The following is a 23,748-nucleotide window of genomic DNA, read 5'->3' as shown; positions in this document are numbered from 1 at the left end:
TGAGATCCGTACCCTCACCACCATCCAGACCTTCCGCGCAGCCCTCAAGATCTGGCTCTCCCAGCAGGCCTGGGGATAGGTTCCCAATTCACCCGCCCGAGTGTTGATTGCTGAAAGAAAGTTGTGTTTTATTATTTTTCTTTGTTCACATTTTGTTTTGTTTTTTGATACTGCACCCCCCTCCCTCGTGATTGTAAGCCGCCCTGAGTCCCCTCAGGGAAAAGGGCGGCCTATAAATTTTAATAAATGACAAAAATGACAAATGACAAATCCTGTCAGAACTAACCCTTCCATTCCTCCCACCATCCTGCCAGACCAGATGAAGCTTCTTGAATGAAATGTCTTCTTCCTCATGGAAAAAACAGCCCAGTTGCCTTCTGAAACAGCATCTTTGAGACAGGCACAAATTGTGCTATTATAAGTATTTGCAATCCTCACAAATAACCTTTGCCTCACCACTGTAAGTCATTCATTTGTTTTCTTTTGTTCTTGAGACTTGTTTACCTATTTCTCAACAACTTTATTCCACTACAACTTTCTCAGTAATCCTCTTCCTTATTCTCTCTACATTTTCTTGTTTTATTAAACTATGAGAAGATTTAGTTTTTGGACATAGCATATTATGAAAACAGCAATTGTGCACTCCTAACTAGTGTTTAAGTGGATTATGTGAACCCAGATACAGACTGGTAGCAGTTAGCCCTTGTTCACTTAGTGGAAGAGATGGGAGAAAGTTAAGGTGACCAGATTTTCAGATTGGTAAAGAGGGACACCTTTGACCCGGGGGGGGGGGGTGTTTGATAAAAAATTTTATACGGAGCAACAAAAATTTTCATACAACGCAAAAATAGTATTGTAATTTTTTTTATTTCAACATAACTACAATTTACAAATATAAATTGTAACTGTTTCCAAACATCAAAATTTTGATCACGTGACCATGAGGATGCTGCAATGGTCGCTAAGTGTGAAAATGGTTGCTAAGTGTGAAAAATGGTCATCGGTCACTTTTTTCAATGCCATTGTAACTTTGGTCACTAAGCCCATTATACCACCTTTCTGGCCACAGTTCTTAAGTGAATAACTGCAGCTGATAAGTTAATAACATAAGTGAATCTAGTTTCCCCATTTGACTTTGTCAAAAGGTGACCCCAGGACACTGAAACCATCATAAATACGAATCTGTTGCCAAACATCAAAATTTTGATCGTGTGACCATGAGGATGCTGCAATGGTAGCTAAGTGTGAAAATGATCGCTAAGTGTGAAAAATGGTCATCAGTCACTTTTTTCAATGCCATTGTAACTTTGGTCACTAAGCCCATTGTACCACCTTTCTTGCCACAGTTCTTAAGTGAATAACTGCAGCTGGTATTTTGTATTTTGTATAGAATCTTTTTTTAAATAGCCTAAGACAATTTAAAAAAAGAATCCACACAGAATAAATTGAAGTAAAACATTTCAAACTATTCTTTCTATGCACAATATATTTCAAAGTATTGTGCATAGAATTTTTAAACATGGTTTCACTTCAATTTATTTTGGATAGAATCTTTTTTTAAATAGATTCTATTAAATTGTCTAAGACAATTTAAAAAAAGAATCCGCACAGAATTTTAAAAAATCCTATGCACAATAAATAAAATATTATTTTAAAATACATTAAAAAAATAAAAGAAAAAAACCCAGCTCACTTATCAGCAGGCTTGCACTACAAGTCAACCCAGAATGATGTAGATGTTAATACAAAGAACTGAGCAAATTGAAACGGTGAAATTAGTCAGGGAAATATTTTTCAAAGCAACTTTGCTACCATTTTGGAGCAGATCTCCAACCTCTGTGCCCCTCTGCTCCGGAAAATCCAGGAAGTAACACTCCCAACCTGTCTAGCCACATGTTTCCTGGAGCTCTATGGTATTTGGTCATTTTTTCTTATAAAAGTGAGTAAAAGGGGCGCGGGGGGGTCTGTTTTGTTGCTTTAACGTTTTAATATCTTCAATGAAAGTACTGAGACACACAGAGAGAGGGATTAGACAGGGTGTCTTTTGTCTTGCCCTGGTTAGGATTTCTTAAGCAAATCCACTGGGCTTTCAACATGAAGCCAGAAAATCGGGACTTTTTAAAAACGGCCCGGGACATGGGATAAATTGTTATAAAGCATGACCATCCCGCTGAAATCGGGACGTCTGGTCACCTTAGAGAAAGTAGGTTTGAATCTCTACATAATTTATATTCTGGGGGCCGCAGAGCTACTGCAGGATCAATAGGATTGCTTGCACGATGGATTTTTTTTTGCTTTTTTTGTATTTTTTTGCTATTTGTTTGGAGCATATAGATCAAAATCAAGGCAGGATAATGTGAGGTTTAATACTAGGTGTAGCAATTAAACACGCTATCTGTTCCAAGCAGAACAATGAAGATTACATCAGTAAATTTAGTGCAGAAAGTTAGGAAGCTGTAAACACAAAGAAATCTTCCATATCATGGCACCTCAGAAGTCCTTTATATATGTTGGATGCTATGTTTAAATGCTGGTTCTATTTCTATAAAGCTGTTCCCTCCCCAACCTTGAACAGAAACATTTACAAAAGTCTCTCTCACAAAGGCATTCTTACCTCCTAACCAGCTTTCATTTAAGCCTTAAATTTAAAGATTTAAGCTTTTCCTTCCATGTTGTTCTTTTGAAAATCACTGTACTTTCTGTTTAGCATAAGAGGAAAAGTAGCTCCCATTTCCTTCAGGTCAAGAGGCTTTAAAACCTAGCACATCGGATAGACATAACTACTTGTTTTATTCAGACTTAAGCACTTCTTTGAGGTTCATTAAAGAAAAACTTATTGTGGAGTGTAGCAATTCTTGAAACTAGGCCCAAAGCTTATTCTTCACAAGCAGCCCATCTGCTGGCATAGATTTTATATGAAGCAAGCATCTCCTCTAGACATATTTACTACTTCTGTTTTTCATTTTTGTTCATTTATATGCTATTTCAGGAACATGAGGCTATGCAACTGCATTGTTCTCAGAATCTTCTTCAAAACACATGTTTTTTAATGGCCTCCACTTTTTTTTTAAAAAAATTCTCTCATATTTTGGGGGGATGGGGGGGGGAAGTGGAGAAGTTTGTTCCTGACAATCCAACTCTATTTTGATTGGAAAATTACAGAACAAAATTTTAATTACAGTGTTTGAAGGGCGATCAATTAGCAGACTAAATGTTTTGCTGTTGGTAGTGGGATAGTTATGTCTTGTCTGGAGCAATACCAATTGTTGGGCACGTTATTGTGGGAGGTTAAACCTGAGGTCAGTGGATTGGAACTGCTAAATATATCACATTCTTTAGGCAGGTCCTGCATGGCTAACAGAAAACAGAGCTTCCTTCAAACTCCTGCAGCAGCTGGCTGGGGAGATCTTTCTTCCCCCACTTTTAAAATAGCCATATGCAGTGCAAAATGACCAAAATGTCAGATTGTATTATAAATTAATCTCACCAGGGCTCAGTGTAACAATTACAAAAACCCTGTGGAAGTTTGAGCCTTTTCAAAATATTTTGATAGGCTAAAAAATAAAACAGTAAAAAGATGATAAAGCACTTTTAGACTATCAAGTCAGATCATCTTACAATAGAGGTCATTCATTTGGAAGAATAAAAATGGCTTGTTCACATGGAAAATCACTTAAGGGCTTTTTAAAGCTTTGGCTTCTATTAGCACTACTTTAAGAATCAATAATGTGGGAACGTTAAAGAATCCATGGTAATCCAGTCTATTTTTGTATATTAATTCAGAGCATAAATAAAGAACCCAGTTGATCAACTGCATTCTTGACCTGATTTCTATGTTCTGTGCCTCACCTACCCCTCAAAAAGTTTCCTGTTAATCATATGAAGATTAAGTGAAGTGCCTCAGGAGAATGCATATTTCAGCACTGAAACAGCCCAACTTCAGTCCTGCCTGGTAAGTGTAGAATTGTTACCATATAATCCTGACTGAATCCAAGAGAGACTTCTTGAATTCTTGCTTGTTTTTATAGATTTATGCCTCCGCTTGAAAGTTTTACTTTTGTATGAACTATTTCCCAATGTTAATACGTCTGTGTTTTTTAAATGAAAATAGTACCAAAAGGAGTTATTATATTTTCTTGGATAATTTGTTCCAGTCTGCAAACAGTTTCAGAGTTATTCTTCGGTTTGAGAGTGACCACTTCCCACACTTCTTATATGTAAAATATATAGTTCCATAATTTCATGAGGATGATTTATATGAGCCATATGATTTTCCAGGGAGAAGATCATGTTGCATCAAGTAAATAAATAAATAAGCTAGTCAAGGCAATTAAACAGCAATTTTTCTCTGAATAATTTTAAAGTGTACAATACATCTTTGTTTTTAACTCTATAAAGTCTCCACCCAGGAGATGTGCAGGATTTACAAAAGTTATTACCTCAGAAAAACATTGGCTGATGTCATGCAGGTATTGCTTTAAGGTGTGGAAGCCAAGAAACATTTATTGACAATTATAAGGTTCATAAAACTAATTAAAGTATAATGTTAAGATAGTATCATATAAAGTAAAAGCAATTTTATGAATAAGTTTTCAAACATCAGAAAAACGTTGCTATAAAAAATACCCGATTCCCCCCCTTCTTTCTAGCAATAAGAAATAAGACTTCAGTTTATTTTGACTTCTGACTACAGACCGTCATATAAATGTCACATTTCCTATAAATACTTGTATTCCACCTGAGACTCAGGCGAGAGATTTTAGAGAACCATACAGTAGGTCAAAGAGTCCCACTCTAAAATCTAAAGTTGCAGCATGTAAACCCCTTATAGTAATCAACAGAAAACAGGTTGGCCAAGCAGTTTTTCTGAAAAAAAAATATTATGGGTGGAAATGGGAATGTGAAACTTCTAGGAAGGAAACTACACCTACCCACACCCCTAAAACTTTTCAGAATTTATGAAAAAGCCTCGAAATCATATTATTAAATAGTTTAAAATTTCATACTAGTTAGATGTACGCAAGCAGTTTCTGAATTACTTGAAGTTTATTCGATGGTTATTTGAAGCCTCCCCAAACCTTGAAATAGTATTGAGGACCCTGAAATCAATGTATTTTAATAGGATGTTGGTTAAGCTGTGGGATTAAGATCCTGATTTAATTTGCCTTTTTCCATTCGATTCTCTTAAGCCAGTCAATATCACTCATAGCTTCTTTGGGGGGTTATATGAATAAAGTGGAAGTGATGAGAGCCAGGTTGGTCTTGTAGTTCTCTTTTAGGCATGAGAGCTACACTATATTGCCAAAAGTATTCACTCACCCATCTACATAATCAGAAGCAGTTGTGAGCGAATACTTTTGACAATATAGTGTATCTGGGTGACTTTACCCAGTCACTTTTTTTCTCAACCCAAACCACTTTACAAGGTTCTTGTTGGAAAAATAGGAGGAAGAAGAGGCATTAGGTATGTCAACAGCCTTGAATTATTTATAAAAATAAAAGCAGGATATAAGTAAATAAACTATGCTTTAAGCTACTTGAGCAGAAAAGTAGGATATAAGCTGATTAATTATTGGTGTGATTTATAGCAAATTGTTCTGTAAAGCTTCCATTAGGCCCAGGTAAAGTGATTACAATCCATTTCAGCAAAGTGATTTGGCCCAAGGAAATTATAAAATTCACATCAATCACACAAAAAAGAGAGGCCACTCTACTTGCTTTGAGGAAACAATTTTGGTAGCCTTGAACTGAAAAAGCATGTGTAGCATGTTGCTTTGGAATTGACCACATTGCACCCACAGCTTTGCTAAATCATAGGAGACTTTCTGCTGGCTTGTCTTGGATGACCTTCAGTGCAGGGGTGAGAATACTAGGTTGGTCAGATCAGTGCTTATTGCAGGAGGGTCTACAGATTCAATGAACTAAACCAACCTGGAAGGCAAGCCATTTTTGGTGAGGAATAGGTCTCTTGAAGCCCCCTTTAATCTTCTTTCACTGAGCTTGCACTGACAGAAGTCTTCTTTTGAGATCAGCAGTGTGAAGTCTGAAGGTTATGAAATAAAAGAAAGCAAAGCATTGTTCACTTCATTTCTCTCTTTGAAATCAGAGGAACCCCTTGCTTCATGAAGCAGTTCATTTCTTCAACACTTTGTCAAAACTTTGCAGAGATCTGCTTTGTATTTCTTTCCTTGTCTTGATTTGAGGTACAATAGTTTTTTTATGAAGTTGAGGTTTTCATAAATCCTTCCAGCAGTAATTCATTCACATACATTTAAGAGGTAAGAATAATATGGCCAGCACAGATTCTACCATTACAAATATCCTTTAAATCAATGCATTTATTGATTTAAAGCTGAACCTGACATTTTACTTGATACTTCAACCTTCATTTTTTCACCGATGTTGGTTTTTAATCCTTAATTTTAAATTAGGTAAATGGAAGCACCTATTTGATACATAATGGACACAATTATTTTTTAAACAATTTGATCTTTTCAAAAGCTGTTCCTGAAAATTGAGCAATCTCTTAGAACCGTGATGGCAAACCATAGAGCCATCTCTCTGGGCACGTCAGCCATCGCCCATTGCTTTTCTGAGTTCCGTCATGCACATGCTTGCCGACCAGCTGGTTTTCTTGGGCATGGGAATGCCAGAAACTGGAAGAGCACCTCCCTAGCACTCATGCATGTGCTGGGAAGCTGAGCTTCCAGTTTCCGGCATGCATATGCACACCAGACAGCTGGTCTTCGACATGCATACATGGCAGAAACCAGAAAACCAGGTGACCAGCATGCATGTGCATGCTGGAAACTAAAAGCTCAGCTTCCAGGCGTGCATGCGTGCCAGGAACTCCTCCTCCAGTTTCTGGTGCTCCTTCGCATATACACCAGGGAGCTGCTTTTCCAGTTTTCGGCCTTCTCCCTCATACACAGTCCTGTTTCAGCACTCAGTGCTGAAAAGGTTCAACAATACTGTCTTAGAACAATAATGGAATTCATTGGTGATGACTGTGGGTAGTTTAGAGACTGTAAGAGAAGCAAGTGCAATATTTGTGCAAAATCATCTTTGGACAATGGACTCTGCTGCTTTTACTGCTAGTAAAAGTGATGTGACTATCTCTTTGCCTAATAATGTAAGTTCTGTACATTATATGTATGTATTATGCAATAAGTAACAAGGGCATCTACTTCTTTTTATTAGAAAAGAGAAACTTAAAATTTCTCCATGGCTGATAAATCCACAGTTGGAATATTCATTCTCTCCCCTCTTTGGAATACATATTTTCCAATGTGGAAAATATGTTCCTCTGGGACAGAGGAAATGAGGTTCTGTGTTTTAAATCTGTTTTTTTAATGGTTTGGTGGAGATTTGGCTATTTGTTTTTACTCTTTTGGTAAAGAATAATTTTTTTAGCTGACCCCTGGGATTTCATAACATACCACAGCTAATGAATGAATCATACTTTCAAAGCATAAATAAAAACAGCTACAGTTTAATTCTCACCACAAAAAGGAAAACATGCAACTGAGATGGGTGGCAGGTCACTGCTACTTTATTGGTAAGATCAATATAGAAAGAAAAGGTGGGAGGAAGGAAAGCAAGAAGCAGGGACAAAATACCTTGATAAATTTCTACTGCAGACTGATTATCAAAATATGTTGAAGTATGTGGCATTTCTTTCCATATGTTCTATCCCAAGAAATCTTAATGAGATAACAAAAAGCCTGAACTGAGGTGGACAAAAATACAGAAAATAAACTAACAAGGCAGAAGTGTTATAGACCTAAAATCTAGAATTCTATCCAGTTTTGAATTTATGTATTAGGTGGGTTCCTCTGAAACCGAGATGTATATTTTATGGATGTTACTAGATTCAGCTTCTTACAAAAGACCAGATAATGCTAATGTTCCAAATCAGATTAGAATTGCAGGTTCAAAAGTTGACCAGGTTTCTATGTAACTTTGGTATAAGTGCTCTGGACCTCCATAATTCCATCACTTCAGTAGGATTTGATTTAACATTTTTGACTTAGCTAAAAATAGCTTTTTAAGAGAAATATTGTGCTAGTGATATTGGGAATCTGGAGATAATGCTCCAGCTCAGGCAGATTTGCCAGTTATGCTATTTTTGGGATGGGAACAATCTATTCAATGTTATTCCTGAATCTCATCTCTGGTGTGCTTTATTTATACTGTTTTTCTCATAGCAGTGTATCTTCCTTTCTAAATTGCTCTTCCAGTTAATGGGAAAGGATGGGCATTCAAAGATTCTGTGGGCGTAGCTTGATGGGCGTGGCAGGGGAAGGATATTGCAAAATCTCCATGGAGCCAGCCAGTGGTGGCAGTTGCCGGTTCTTCGAACTACTCAAAATTTCCTCTACCCGCTACCAGTACTTCAGAACCTGCTGAATTTCACCCCTGCAGCCTTCTAGGCTTTAACACCTGACTTAAATCACAATGAGGATACCACTTTAGTATTTGTTTCCAGTTCAGGAGTCATGGGCAGCTGCAACAGCTGTGAAGTGATGAAAAGGTATGTACTTCAAAACAAAAGAACTGCCATCTTCAGCCATTTGCATGGTGGAAAAAGCCTAAAAGAAAATTGGAAGACATTTTAAACCACCCCAAAATGAACAAGAAAAACAAATGCTACTTTTCAGATGACGTTTGGTCATAATTAAAAGATCCAGTCTTTACTATTGTATTACTTTGAACTGCCATCAAATATTCTGAGCATGCAGTCTCTACTCAGGAGTTTGTAGAAGCTGGACTGAGCTTCCTTGAAGATTAAGTCTTATAAAGGAGAATATTTGTAGCTCAGGGTTGACATGAGGGATCCCTTGTTCTGTCTTAGCTTGCTTGCTTTCTTGCAGATGTTTCTTTACCCAAACTAGGTAACATCATCAGTGCTAGTCAGGGCTGATTAGCACAGATTATGTTACCTAGTTTGGGTAATGAAACATCTGCAAGAAAACAAGCAAGCTCAGAGAGAACCCTCTCAGATTAAGCCTTGCTTGTTGGCAAAATTCAGTGTTACCATCAGTACCTATTAGTGCAGAAGGACTCAATTAAGGTATAGTAAAGGGAGCAGGAGTGTGTTCATGGCCTGGATATGGAAATATAAGAATCCTACATAACATTCCCAAATCTGTAATGCAGACCACAAAAATATAACACTGAGCTTCATGCTTATTATATTTGCTCTGAGAATGACAGCTAGTCTTTTAAAAACCCACTGAAGTGGTAATTTTACTGGAAGCCCCTCACTAGCAATTCAATTCTTCAGCTTTCTTACAGCTTTCCAAATGCAAGACATGTTCATTTTACGGTTGGAACTCTGAAGGCTGATTCTCATTTATTTTTGGTTGCATGTCAACACAGCTGATGTTGGCGTACTTTGTTATCCATGAATATTAGCCAGGAAAATTTTTAAAAACCCATAATCTTTCCTGAAATTGCCTGGAGGCAGGTGCCAGAGGGACTATGAAGGGGGTGTGTTCTTATGCCGTCCAAAGCTTGTGGAAGTAAGTGCTAAATATGGTAAGAGATAAAACAAAATAATCAGTCCTCCTGTCCAAAAGCCCACAAAAACCCCAGGCTTTATAAACTGCCAAGTGTCTTAATAAATACATTTTCTGGTAGGTTAGAAAGGGAAGACACATGAGTTGTAAAACTATGAGAATGTTCTCCAGTATAGGACTCCTATTAATGCCAAAAAGTTTTAATTTGTTTGTGCAGACTTGCTTTGAATTTGCCAAGAAATGTGGCATTCTTCATGCTATTGCCAAACTGAATGTCCTCTAATATCTGCCAGAGGAAACAAACTACTCTGAATTTCATATCAAGGTGACATATAAGCTCATTGATTAAGCCAGTTTTATAAAATAGGGCAGTGGCTAAACAAGAAGTTGAAAGTAAAAGACCAAGGCTATAGAACTGATCAGACTTTTCTTCTGATGCTTGTGTCTTGCTCTTTCTGATATCAGAGAACTCTAACTGCGACTTGCTATCCTTCTGCCACATCCTCAAAATGCATTTTCTGCCTGATGATAGAGGAAAATGTTGAAAAGTGCCAGGCCTCTATGTTCTGGAATCAGAATAGTTTTAGAAACACAGAGTATTCCAATCTCACTCTCCCAAGTGAAAAATAGATTTGCTATATTAGTTCCATTACATCAACATGTTGTTAAATGGTCACAGGGTGAATAACAATCAATGATTATTTAAAAAAAACATATTTTAACTTTTTTAAAATTTAAATTGGATTTTTTAATTTAAATTGGATTTTTTTATTTTTGTCAAATTTATTTCAATAAAATGCTTTTGGAGTAAAAAAATCTATCTAAAGATAGTTTTATATTTAATATGCACTAATAATTTAGTTTATTCAGCATAAAATGGAGCTATGTTATGTACCATGATGAGGCTATATATTCTACAATATTTACATTTTTAGTAAACTCGTTCAATGAATCCAAGCTCTACAAGCTGAGATAACATGCACTGCATTGATGCAGTCACATAATTTCACAGTAACTATGAGATAAATCATAAAACAAAGTTCAGAAAAATTCCTTTATCCAATTGTTTTGCAAATCTATGTACACTACAAACCAGTGGTGGGTTCCTACCGGTTCGGACTAGTTCAGCCGAATTGGTAGTGGTTTGGTGGCCTGAGTCGCTGGAACCAACAGCAATTCAGGCCTGCCACACCCTTGAACAGTGCATAGGCACCGCCATCTTGTTTTTGGCTTCTGCGCATGTGCAGAACATTTTTTATTGTACTGTGCATGCACGTGCAGCACACACCAAACGCCTGTGCACACGCCACACCATGAGCGAACCAGCAGTAGTGACTGCTACACCCCTGCTACAAACTGTATGATTGTTTGAAGAAAAATGCATCTGTACCAGTGAGGAGAAAGGGCAAGCCGTAAAAATGAAAGTAAAACCTTCTAAGCAGTTTATAACTATAATATTAAATAACCCAATTCTTAAAATATAAACACATCTCAAAACATGAGATGCACAACATTATTTATTAACCAAATAGCAACATGAAAATGGTATTGGTTGTTATAAAGCTGAAAGTGAATGATATTTTCAATGCAGGCTATCAGTCTGAATCTTTTACTTCTGATCTTTTATTTACAAAATAATAGCAATACAAGCAACAGACAAATGGTTGAAGGGAATCTTTACTTCAGCTGCTTACTGAATTGAAGTACTGTATATGCATTTAGATACTTTATTGAGATAAAACAACATGCTTCCATCACTGAGGTATAGCCATTTGCTTCTGCATAGGTCTGCAAAAACTGTTCAAAGATTAGGATGACCATTAGGTGGCAGCAGCAAGTTAGAACTGTTGGATGAATCTCTTTACTGCCATCTAGTAGTCTCCTGCATTTATGCGACCAAATTGTAATTATGCCTTTTGAAGTGGATTGCAGCTGAACTGCAACAATTAATAATATTGATTTTTTAAGACTTATGCTGGAATAGTGAACAGTTCCTAGAAATTTAAGCAGAGTATTTCTGATTACCTTGTAATGATCCTTTTTACTGGCACTGCCAAGGGTTGCACCAGATATCTTCTGCACACAAAGCATGTGCTCAACCACTGAGTTAGTGTCTTTTTATTTTAACTAGCTCATATTTGATGCATAGCCAAATTAGAAATGACATCTTTGGCACCCAGTTTCTGTAATGAAAGCCAAAAAAACTTTAGGTAGATATGTTCTGGGGTTAAGGAACTGTGACTGTGTTTCCTTATAAAAATTATAAACGGTTTAACTTCAAAAATCACAAAGCATAATGGTACAGACTGTTTTTGTTGAATCACATGTTCTAAGATAAATGACTCATGAATCAAGGGTGGCAGCTTAGCTTGCTGGAGTTTATTAATTCTTGTACTATTTATCCCCTTGTATGTGGCCCAGCGAAAGCAATTTTATCTTCAATATATCAATCTTACACATTACTTTATTTCACAATAGGCTGTGCAAAAAAAAAATCCCTCTGAAGTGAAACAATGATATGGTGGAGGGGTTTTCTGCTTGAAACTGTAATGTTGCTGGAAAAATACAGCCACAACTTTAAAAACACCATTGTTTTAGAGCAATGAGGTGGGAATACAGCTTTCTGCCACCTGGATGAACTTTAAGAAGTCATTGTTTCTCTGGGATATAAAATGTGAGCAATAAAGGTTTGAGAGAAAGACAGCATGCTATAGTGATAAGGGTGCTGCTATAATAGTAATTAGTTGAGCACCTTTTCTGAGATTTTTTTAAAAAAAATGTTATGGTAAAAAAGTAAACAATTCCACTATAAATAGAATGAAAAAGAACTAAGATGGACATATCTCGGCAAAAGAGCAGCATTAAAAAAATCATTTCTTAATGTCCATGGGATTTCAGATATTGTTTGGAGTTACTTTTAAAATGAATAACATAATGGTTATAACACTTATATGTAAATTGAAGTGGTTTGAAGGCCTATCAGACATTTTTATTATTAATTTTATTTCCCTGAGCTTCCTATTATCCCTATGTTTTGTTGTTTTCATTTTAGTAAGTCTGGCAGTGCATTATTTAACTGTTTTTCAGTCACCTGATATATGAAAGTTTTATTCTGGTTACTGGGATTAGTTTGTAGGAATCTGGGTTTCAAACATCATTTTTTTTTAAAAAAAAGATCCAAGGTAAATGCTATAAACATTGCTCTATTACAACACTCCTTGTAACAGTAGCTCCTAATGACCATGATGGTGAACCTGTGTGGGAAAAACAGGGAAATTTGGGAACAATCCATTTCCGGCTCCCCAGTAGGCTGGGGGAGGCCATTTTTGCCTTCCCCAGGCTCCGGAAGTTTTCCTGGAGCCTGGGATGGATGAAAGCATGCATGTGGGCTATCATCTGCAAGTGCTTGCATTTTTAGCATACAACAACAAAAAGGTTAGTCATCACTGATATAAGAGATCAGAATAGGGACTGAAGCAGTAGAAAGGATTTCCCCAATTCTACCATACAGTCAATGAGCATCTGCATGTAGCATGCAACAAATTGAAGCACACTATGTAAAATGGATAAAAGTACATAAAGCTAAGTGAGGTAATTTTGTCTTCCTCACTAACAAGGAGACTTTTGTATTGAACCTGCCCTGGGAACTGTCCAATTTTTGTTTATTTGCAATAAACAAACCTTATTAAAGGAAGAGTAGAATCCTTCATCATTCTCAGTAGCCAACAGACAGCAAGAATACACACATGCTCTTTGAGACACAAATGTTCAATGGTTATCATTACGGTAAGATATGAAGAGGTAATGGCTAGGGGTGCACATGTGAATGATTGTGTGTATGTGTATATATCATTCATTAATTCATTAATTCATTCAAGTTAGGATGTGGAAATTGTAAGTGGAATATTACAGTGCTAAAATATAAATATGGAACATAAAAGTGCTCTATTTTAGGGAAGCATTTTTCAAATGATAATGGTTACAAGACATTTGAATCATTCCAAAATTGCTCTTTTACTTAAACAATTATGAAAATATTGTAAAATATGAACTATACATAAAAAGAACTCCACTAAAATGTTGACCTATCATAATAGTTTACTGAGATTGTCTGGGCACCCATGAAAGTCATTTAGAGGTCATCATCTGTATCTTTTTTAAAGCCCCCTCCCCCCCCCAAAATCAAACATTTCACTATTCCTTTTCTATTGCAAAATACAGCTATTGTATCTTTAACCATTTGCTGAAGCTAAGTTTACTTTTTCTTGAAAACCCTTGTTTTTAAGAATGCAATGTTAATTAACCAAAAACAGGTCCTTCATTTGAAAGGCTCACCAGTCCAAGCTTAATTAAAAAGACAAAGTCATAGGACAGAGCCATAGCACAACCATAACCATTTATTTATTTATATCCTCACTTCATTATTTTTAGAAATAATTCAAGGCAGCAAACATGCATTAGTACAGCAGCCTAATAGATTTTGAGGATATATTTTGTACAAATATTTATTGACTTTTTTGAGTTATGCATTTCCTGATTTTCTTCTTCTTCTTTTCTCTTGCGGGAAATATGTGGAAGTAGCCACCAGGTAGTTATTCACAAAAGCATTGTTTAAAAAGGATGTATAATTTGTTCAATGTTAAAACACATGCTTCCACCTAAAATGTGCAGGTTTCCAACAAAGCTCCTATCTTAGGTAGCACAATTTCTCTTTTGGAGAACTATTTCAGTTACAGTAACCAATATTGGGTGAATTCACTAAGTAATTCTGTGAAAAACTTCATATTTTCATCTAAAGCACAGATGTCAAACTTGCGGCCCATGGGCTGGATGTGTCACACACTGACCACACCCATGCCTGGTTTATCAAAGAAAAAAGTTGTGATATATCACGTGACAATGCTGTGATGATGCGAGTGTGACACCCCTGATCTAATAGAAGGGGCTGCACACCTTACTTTATGATAAGGTAAGCACTGAATATGTACTGGATAATCAACTAATTTTTAGCTTCTTAAGCTGTTACTGTCTGGATATTTGTGGTGTGCAAATCCTTTATTTTGGACTTCCAAGTAGCATGACAAAAAGTTTCTGCTTGAATTGCTGAAGCAGCCACGTCTTCTTCAAGCTTTGGACAGTGTCTTATACATTGTTCCCACTAACACTGGAGGCATGCATGTGCATAACAGTCACCAAATCTCACCGTTTTCTCTGATGGATGTGATTTGTACAATTTTAATCCAATGTCATTATTGTCAAACTCCTATAATTGTAAATTGCATAAAATGTTCAGTAATAATGTGAAGATTTAAGTCAAATTTAAAGGAAGCAGCAATTTCTTCAATTAAAGCTTTTTCTGGCAAAAAAAAAAAAAAAAAGCTTCAGAAAATACAATATTTTATTTCCCTAGCAGTCTTTTATGGAAATGGCCTTCTAATCTACAGTTTCAATCTGTGCTACAAAGTTATTATTAAATAACAACAATACAGTAAATCTAACATTGAAGCTACTAGATTTAAATGGCACATTTTTTTCTTGATTGTCATCTGCATCATTCTAGCAACAATAAACTCCTCTACATTTATTTCAAGCTTATTCATGTACGCTAGCTAAAGGTTTTGGGATCTGTATACCCAATAAATGATTCATAATGAAATAGATTTAAATAAGACTTTTAATCAGGTGCTATACATTCTGGGTTATTCTCATGCTTACAGGAACCTTTCTGAATTATACTTCCTTGACTGAGTTGTGAGCTGTCTACACCCAGTGGCGATCAAAGTCAAGTTTAATGGTTTTAGGAAATTGGTTGTTCTTTTTAGCTTGCTTCCCTTTATGTCCCAAAAGACTCTGCATTAAATAGTTGTCCCGCAATTTTCTGGCCTGTTTTAGCATATGAGCTATTTTAGCTTTTTTCTGACTTTTTCCAAGGATCATTCTTTTAAGTTTAAAGGGGGAGGGAGAGATTTGTTTGAGGAAGGAAGTCACATTTCCATAATTCCTGAATGTAGAACTGCAGCCCCAAGATTTTGACTTGCCCCCCCCCCCCCATTGCCATGCACTGCAAATGCCTTTAGGAAGAAAGTCATATGGATCTTTGAATGGCCATTATTATTCTGTGATGGATTCTTTGGAGAAATTATACAGACAACCGAAAAAAGTCTATTCTATGAACTTTATTATAGAAAATTGCATAAACAAGGTATTAATTTATTTAACATTACTTAACTCTTAATGCTTAAACCATTTTATATGAGGCATGTCTCTAAAATCAAAATAACCCTAGGTCTAATTATTTTCATCTTTTGTCTTACAGGCATGCTTGGATTTTTTTAACCTGCATAAGGTAACATTCTTCAATCTGAGATGCAATCTTTCCATTTGCTGAAGCTAGGACACCTACTTTAGCTTGCCTTTAGCCACCTTGGTTTTAAGATGGCTAGTGTTCTAATAGTTTCACTTAGGGCCTTTGACTATTATTCCAAACTGATGTAATGCTTTGGGGTCTCCTAGCATTCTTATTTTGTCTTGTAGGAGAAAGAAAGTTCATGAGCTGAGGTGGCGCAGTGGTTAAATGCAGCACTGCAGGCTACTTCAGCTGACTGCAGTTCTGCAGTTCGGCTGTTCAAATCTCACCAGCTCAGGGTTGACTCAGCCTTCCATCCTTCCGAGGTGGGTAAAATGAGGACCTGGATTGTTGTTGGGGGCAATATGCTGACTCTGTAAACCGCTTAGAGAGGGCTGAAAGTCCTATGAAGCGGTATATAAGTCTAACTGCTATTGGTATTGCTATTACAAGTTTTGCTAGATGGTTAAATGTGCCTTCCAATTCAATAAAAGACTATGTAACCCATAACATTTTCCCATCTCATCATGATCAGCTGCATTAACCTTTGGAAGGTTGTAGAGACCCTATATATTTCAAAAGACATGTTGGTGAATGGTAATAATCTTCATGCAATATTAAAATACTGCTGGTTGGGTATTTTCAGCTCAGTAAAAGTTGTTGGACCATAAGGAAGACTGAGCTCCAAAGAATCGAGGCCTTTGAACTATGGTGCTGGAGAAGACTCCTGCAAGTCGCTTGGAATGCAAGGCGATCAAACTGGTCAGTCCTAGAGGAGATCAACTTTGACTACTCTTTAGAAGGCCAAATCCTAAAGATGAAACTCACATATTTTGGCTACCTAATGAAAAAGAAGGATTCACTGGAGAAGAGCCTAAATGCTGGGAAAGATTGAGAGAAAAAGAAAAAAGGGACAACAGTGAATGAGGTGGCTGGATGGAGTCACAGAAGCAATAGGTGTGAGTTTAAATGGATTCCAGAGGATGGTAGAGGGTAGGAAGGCCTGGAGAAATGTTGTCCATGGGGTTACGATGGGTCAGACATATCTTCACAACTAATAACTACAAGAGTGGTTGCTGTTTCAAACAGCTGCAGAGGTTTTCATTCTGTGCCAAAGCATGTAAATGAGGGGAAAGGTGCATCGCTGGCTTTGTGTGGGCTGTCAGTGAAGTGGCTATCAGACTCTGATTCTCTCAGCTTTATGTTTCTGGTTTATTGGAATCCATTCCATTTTTACTGCCAGTTGCTCACTGCTTTTTGTCCTAGTGCTGCTACCACTACCACCAACATGCCATCACCATACCACCTTCTCCTCTTCCTTTCTCTTGCAACTTCTTCTGCAATCTTCTTTCAATGTATATACCACATGTGGTCCAGTGCTGTTCAAGCTGTCTTAATGTTCCAGAGTGGGAGGAAAAAACAAGGAAGGAAGGGCACTTGCTGATTGTTTCCACATATTTATACCAGTGGTAAATAAATATTTCTGCCAAGGAGGCCATCGGTCAGGACCTAAGACTTATCTTCTGAGGCCTTGGTTTAGAGTGAAGGATCACATAGGCAAACAGCACCACAAAAGCATGAAAAACAGGAATGTGGATGTTAACTGTAGTCTTAGAATTAAATATTTTCTACTAATCAAACAAAAGACACTAGTCAGAAGTAGATTTTGCTGTAGTTTGTTTCATTGAAACTCCCAAAGAATTAAGTCTAGTAAGTCAGCAGTGACTTAATGCCTGATTAAGATCACCTAGGTAGGTCTTAGTCACAGTCAAATTCCTATCAAACATTTGGATGTTGGTGTAGCTCTCTTAAGGCTACCTTAATTATATTTGCTCAAAGTCACTCAAAATCCTCTTTAGCAGAGGGTATGCATAGGCCATAGATGACCAGCTAGTGTTTGTTCTATTGCTGCCTCTGATCCTCCAGGTAAATATTTATTCTGGCATTTGTCCAGTTTGTTTACCAACCATTTACAGATTGGAGAGCTTAAGGAAAATTAATTGAGTTACTTAAAAATGCTGTTTATTATTTTATAGCCTTCTTCAGACTTGTTCTCATAGAAGGTAGCTTTGAAAACATTCCCTCTTGAAGACATACATGACATTCCAGTGGATAGATTTGAAATCAGATGCACACAGAATTTATAAAAGATCTGTGTACATCTATGTTTGTATGAGCAATAGTGTGTCTCAAAACATGTCTATGTGTGTATCAGCCATCAATTCTGATTCTTTTTCAGTTGTCTTTATTTTTGCATCCTTCCTTCTTTTCCTTTAGCTTAAATAAAATTGTCAATTTTATTTATTTATTTATAAAATATACTGGCCACCCATCTTACTATAGGATAACTTTGGGCGACTTACAGTTACATATACAGCTAAAACATAAAAAGTTAAAATCAGACATTAAGACCACTTTACGAAGTAATTGGCAAAAAGAAATTGGCAACCCATGGATTCAGTTGGAAATGCCCATGATGAATAAAGTTTCCAGGGCTAGGCTAATTACATCCAACAGTCTTAAAGGAGCTTGTAATGTTATTTCAGAGCTCTTTCTGTGACTTTGAGACATCATGGAAGATTGGCATAATGCCAGAGGTTTAGGAAAGGGCACATGTTGTTCTTGTGAAAGAAAGAAAAAGACCTGGACAACTGGAGACTTGATATCAAATCAGTATGATATAAAATCTTTGCAAAATTCTGGAAATAATTATTGCTTGGCACAATCCAGCATATGGATTTGTTAAGAACAAGTGACAAGTGACACCAACAAGATATCAACCTAATTTCCTTTTTTTGACAGTAGCTCATTTCATTCACCATTGAACATTGAAATGCAGCAGTTCTTGGCATCAAAAAAACTGTTGACAGTCTCTCATGAAATTCTACAAGAGAAAATACAGGTTGGGTTATGCTGTCATAATGAATGCAGAGCTGGTTGAACAATTGTTCTTTGTTGAATTGGAACCATTATAAGGTCCTGGGTTGTTCAAGATATAAATGTTTAAATGAAAGGTTACAAAATATGAATATTTATTTTGCAGATGATTCAAAAATAAGGGAGATAATAAACATCTTATAGAAGACTATCAAGACTCATCGGGATCATGGCAGGCCAGAACATGCACCCAAAGCGAGAAGATGAAGGTCTACAGGAACAAATGCAGATAATGCTACACTTAGGTAAGAAAAATCAAAAGCATGAGTATGTGAAATGAATACACAAAGCCAATATAATACAATTCCAAAAAATCAACTGCAATTCTACTTTGTATTAACAGAGATATAGTATGAAGATTAGAAGAATTATTATTATTCTTTGCATTGGTCAGAACACACTTGGAATATTTACCTAGTTCTGGATACGAGGAAGGATTGGAAGAGAACAACCGAGATGATTAAAAACCTAGAAGAAAACAAGGAAGAAATGGTGGAGACGCTGAGCATGTTCATTCTGTAGAAAAGAAGGATTTGGGGAGACATCTTCAAATTTCTTAGGATCTGACACATGGAAAACAAAATTATTCAGAACATGGAATAAAAAACAATGCATTTAAATTATAAAGAAGTAGAATTCATTTGGGCCTCAGGAAAAGTTTCTGAACAGTAAGATCTGTTCAGCAATAGAACAGACTGCTTGAGGAGGTTGTGGACTCCTGAGGAAGTGAAGATATTTAAGCTAGGGCTAGATAAACATCTAACTGGATGCTGTAGTGATGGATTTCTGTACTGGACAGCAGGTTGGACCACGTGATCACCAAAGTCCCTTCAAACGCTGATATTTTACAATTCTATTATTTGATTTTTTTTAAAAAACAACTCTTTATGTGATATATAGAAAAGTAGCAAATTAAGCAGAAAAATGTGTGATTATACACAAATATTGCTAACTATATAATGGATATAGAAAAATCCCATTTATTCATCATCATAAAAAAGGAAAACTAAAGTTTTTCACCTATTTTTATTTATTTATTTATTTATTTATTTATTTATTTATTTATTTATTTATTTATTTATTTATTTATTTATTTATTTATTTATTTATTTATTTGTAATTTCTAGGCCGCCCAATCCTGGAGGACTCCGGGCGGCTTACAAAGAAAAAAAAAAGAAAAGCAAAATAAAAGAATAATTTTAAAATTCCCAACACGCATACATTTCTAATTGGGGCTGGACCTTAACAATAAGGTCAACAGTCCCAGGCCTGCCGAAACAGCCAGGTTTTAACAGCTTTTCTGAAGGCCATGAGAGTGGGTAAGGTCCGGACCTCTGGGGGTAGCTGGTTCCACAGGGTCGGAGCAGCCACAGAGAAGGCCCTCCTCCGACATTGTCTGGCTGACGGCATCCGAAGGAGGCCCACCCTCTGTGATCTTATCGGCAGTTGGGAGGTGTGTAGCAGTAGGTGGTCTCGCAGATACACTGGTCCTGAGCCATGTAGGGCTTTAAAGATGATAACCAACACCTTGAATTGCATCTGGAGACCAATTGGCAGCCAGTGCAGCTCGCAGAGGACAATTGTAATATGGGTGTATCTCGGTACACCAAAATCGCTCACGCGGCTGCATTATGGACTAGCTGTAGTCTCCAAACGCTTTTCAAGGGTAGCCCCTTGTAGAGCGCATTGCAATAATCCAGCCTTGAGGTGACAAGGGCGTGAGTGACCATTTGAAGTGCCCCCTGGTCCAAGTAGGGCTGCAATTGGTGTACCAGGTGAACCTGGGCAAAGGCCCCCCTGGTCATAGCCGACAGATGGTGTTCCAGTGTCAGCTGTGAATCCAGGAGGACCCCCAAATTGCGAGCCCTCTCTGAGGGGTGTAAGTCTTCACCCACCAGCATCAAGGACGGACTGTCTGAACTATCCTTCTGGGGTAACATCCAAAGCCAATCGGTCTTATTGGGATTGAACACCAATTTGTTCATCCCCATCCAGATCCTGACAGCTTCCAGGCATCGGCACATCACGTCCACTGCTACACTGAGCTGGCATGGGGCAGATAGATACAATTGTGTATCATCTGCATATTGATGGTACTTTATCCCGTGCTGTCGTATGATCTCACCCAGCGGTTTCATGTAGATGTTAAATAGGAGGGGGGACAGGACTGAACCCTGCGGCACCCCACACTTGAAGGGCCTAGGGGTCGACCTCTGTCCCCCGACCAACACCAACTGCGACCTACCGGAGAGGTAAGAGGAGAATCACCATAAAACGGTGCCTCCCACTCCCACCTCCTCCAGACATCACAGAAGGATAGCATGGTCGATGGTATTGAAAGCTGCTGAGAGGTCGAGAAGCACCAGGATAGAGGAATGCCCTCTATCCCTGGCTCGCCAGAGATCATTGATCAGTGCGACCAAAGCGATTTCTGTGCTGTACCCAGGCCTGAAACCAGACTGAAAGGAATCCAGATAATCCGCTTCATTCAAGGTCCGTCGGAGTTGAAGCGCTACCACCTTCTCAACAACCTTCCCCAAAAAAGGAAGGTTGGAGACAGGATGGTAGTTTTTCAAGACTGCTGGATCCAGGGAAGGCATATTGAGGAGGGGTCTCACCACCGCTTCCTTTAGTGGTTGCGGGAAAGACCCCTCCTGCAAAGAAGCGTTGGTAATCGCCTGGAGCCAGCCGCGTGTCACCACCCTGCTGGTCGAAACCAGCCAGGGGGGACACGGGTCCAGTAAACAGGTAGAGGCATTCATTGTTCCATGGCCTTGTCCACTTCCTCAGGGATGACAAATTCAAACTCATCCCAGGAAATCCGACTTAGATTTACCATCGGCATCTCGGCTGGTATTGCCCAAGTGTAGTTAAGGTCTGTCCGAAGCTGAGTGATTTTATCCGACAGAAACTGAACAAATTCCCTAGCTCTTCCCTGCAGGGGCTCCCCCACCCCCTCACCTTTTAGGAGGGAGCGGGTCACCCTGAACAGGGTGGCTGGGCGGGATTCCGTGGATGCAATAAGAGCGGAAAAATGCCTACATTTTGCTGCACATATCGCCACTAGATAATTCCTAATGAAGGCTATTAGTAGTGTTCGGTCAGATTCAGAGTTACTAGTCCTCCAACGTTGCTCTAGGTGTCTCTTTTGGTACTTCATCTCCTGGAGTTCCTCGGTGAACCAAGGTGCCCTCCTGGATCCACTGCCGTGGAGAGGCCTCAAGGGCACAATCCAATCCAGTGCCTCAGTCGCCACAATATTCCAGGAAGCAACTAAGGATTCAGTCGGATTGTGGGCAAGGGAGTCAGGTATCTCTCCAAGCTCTCTCTGAAATCCCGTCAGGTCCATCAGGTGCCTGGAGCGGAACCACTTAATCGGTTCCATCTCCCTGCAGTGGGGGAGTAGTGTCCTGAAGTCAAGCCTCAGCAAGGAGTGATCTGACCATGACAAGGGCGAGGTCTCTATTCCCCTTAATTCCAGATCACGTCTCCACTGCCCCGAGAGAAATATGAGGTCGAGTGTGTGTCCCGCTCTATGAGTTGGGCCCTGAACTACTTGGGTCAAGTCCATGGTTGTCATGGAGGCCATGAACTCCTGTGCCCCTTCAGAGTGTTCGCCAAGAGAGAGCACCATTAGCCTGGGGAACCTGGCTACTGCCTCTAGCAGCACAGGCAGGGCTGTCGTGACGCAGCTGGGAGGTAGGTACGTCAAGAACAAGCCCACTTGAACCCCTAGGTCCAACTTCAAGAGAAGAGACTCATACCCCACAATCTCCCAGGGCAGGGCTCCTGAGGGGAACTAATGACTCCCGGACAACCACTGCAACTCCCCCAACCCTTCTCTGGTGTCATGGTTGCCATGTTTCCTTCCCAACCTTTTTTCCCCTGTCTCTGGAATAAGTTGGTGAAGGTCTTCAAGGCAGAAGCTAGACAGACCTTTATTGGAGACTTTTTATCTAAGGTTTTCCTATGCAGAAGACCTTCATACAACTTCATAACTATAATTAAAAGAACATTCACTTTTGTTTATTTACATTTCTCTTCTGGTCAAGGAACAATAATTGACTAACAAAATCAATTTCCTTCACTGAATTATGAAGTGACATTGCTCATGCCGTATGCTTTTCCTTTGTTTTATGTAACATCAATTATTTTTATTTTTAGAACATTAAACCATTTGGTACTGTCACTTTAGTAATAAAATGCAGAGGATATGTAGAGTACAGGGTGGAGGAGTGGGAGTGGGGCAGGGGGAAATAGTTTCTCATTCAGAAAATAGGAAATACTGTGTTATTGCTGAACATTTTTTTTTCAATATGCTATTTATTCCAAACGAGACTCTAAAATTAATTCTTGAACAGTCCTATCGTGTTATGAAATCAAATACTTCTACTAGGCAGTTTTCCTTTTTCATGATGACAAAAATAGCATTCATAGCTAATCACTGCATGCTTCATATTTTATTCAGTGTCGTGGAGGTATGAAAATACAATGCATGAAAGATATTCAATATACCTTTAAAAATGAAAAGTTTTGTTATTAGGTTATTCCCCTTCCCCAACTGTCAAAAGCAGCTTCAGAAATAATTTAAATCTGATCAACTGAAACCAGCAAAGTTATTTTTTCTAACCACTTTCTAACCATTGATATATAAATTATCTATCTACATTAAATGTAATTTTGAAAGAAAAGGACAATCTTTTTCAATCATAGCACAATAGCCTATAAATATGCTTTTCTTCTTTGTTCTGATAAAGCTTTTTGCAAACTGCAATTAGTAGATTTTCATCATTATTTCATTGATTGCTTTCATGGAGTTGCAAACTTTTGCATTCCCCCCCCCCCCCCTGATCTAACTAGGGAGAAGGCTACATGGCAATTTGTATCCTTTTGTTTTGCTGTAGGGCTAAATCAATATTTTGTTCAGTTATAATTACTGTTCTG

At 38.0% G+C, this 23,748-nt stretch overlaps 1 long non-coding RNA gene across 4 annotated transcripts; it reads left to right on the top strand.

Moving 5' to 3' along the window:
* The first annotated feature begins 370 nt into the window (after positions 1 to 370).
* LOC106550556 (uncharacterized) lies at positions 371 to 19,673 on the top strand. 4 transcript variants are annotated; one of them, XR_015696943.1, is made up of 5 exons: positions 371 to 460; positions 3,784 to 3,952; positions 14,320 to 16,629; positions 18,911 to 19,049; positions 19,148 to 19,673. It is a non-coding gene; the product is annotated as an uncharacterized LOC106550556 (long non-coding RNA). The 4 variants fall into 4 exon arrangements; XR_001313668.2 differs by lacking the exon at positions 371 to 460 and adding an exon at positions 3,353 to 3,751 and having other exon boundaries at positions 3,865 to 3,952; XR_015696942.1 differs by lacking the exon at positions 371 to 460 and having other exon boundaries at positions 3,353 to 3,952; positions 14,325 to 16,629.
* Positions 19,674 to 23,748: the final 4,075 nt, after the last annotated feature.

Source organism: Thamnophis sirtalis, unplaced genomic scaffold (assembly GCF_051295495.1).
Source record: "Thamnophis sirtalis isolate CommonGarterSnake01/CBP01778 unplaced genomic scaffold, rThaSir2_p1.2 scaffold_6, whole genome shotgun sequence".
NCBI lineage: Eukaryota > Metazoa > Chordata > Lepidosauria > Squamata > Natricidae > Thamnophis > Thamnophis sirtalis.
Note: the sequence above shows the minus strand (reverse complement) of the source record. Positions and strands in the feature narration are given on the sequence as shown.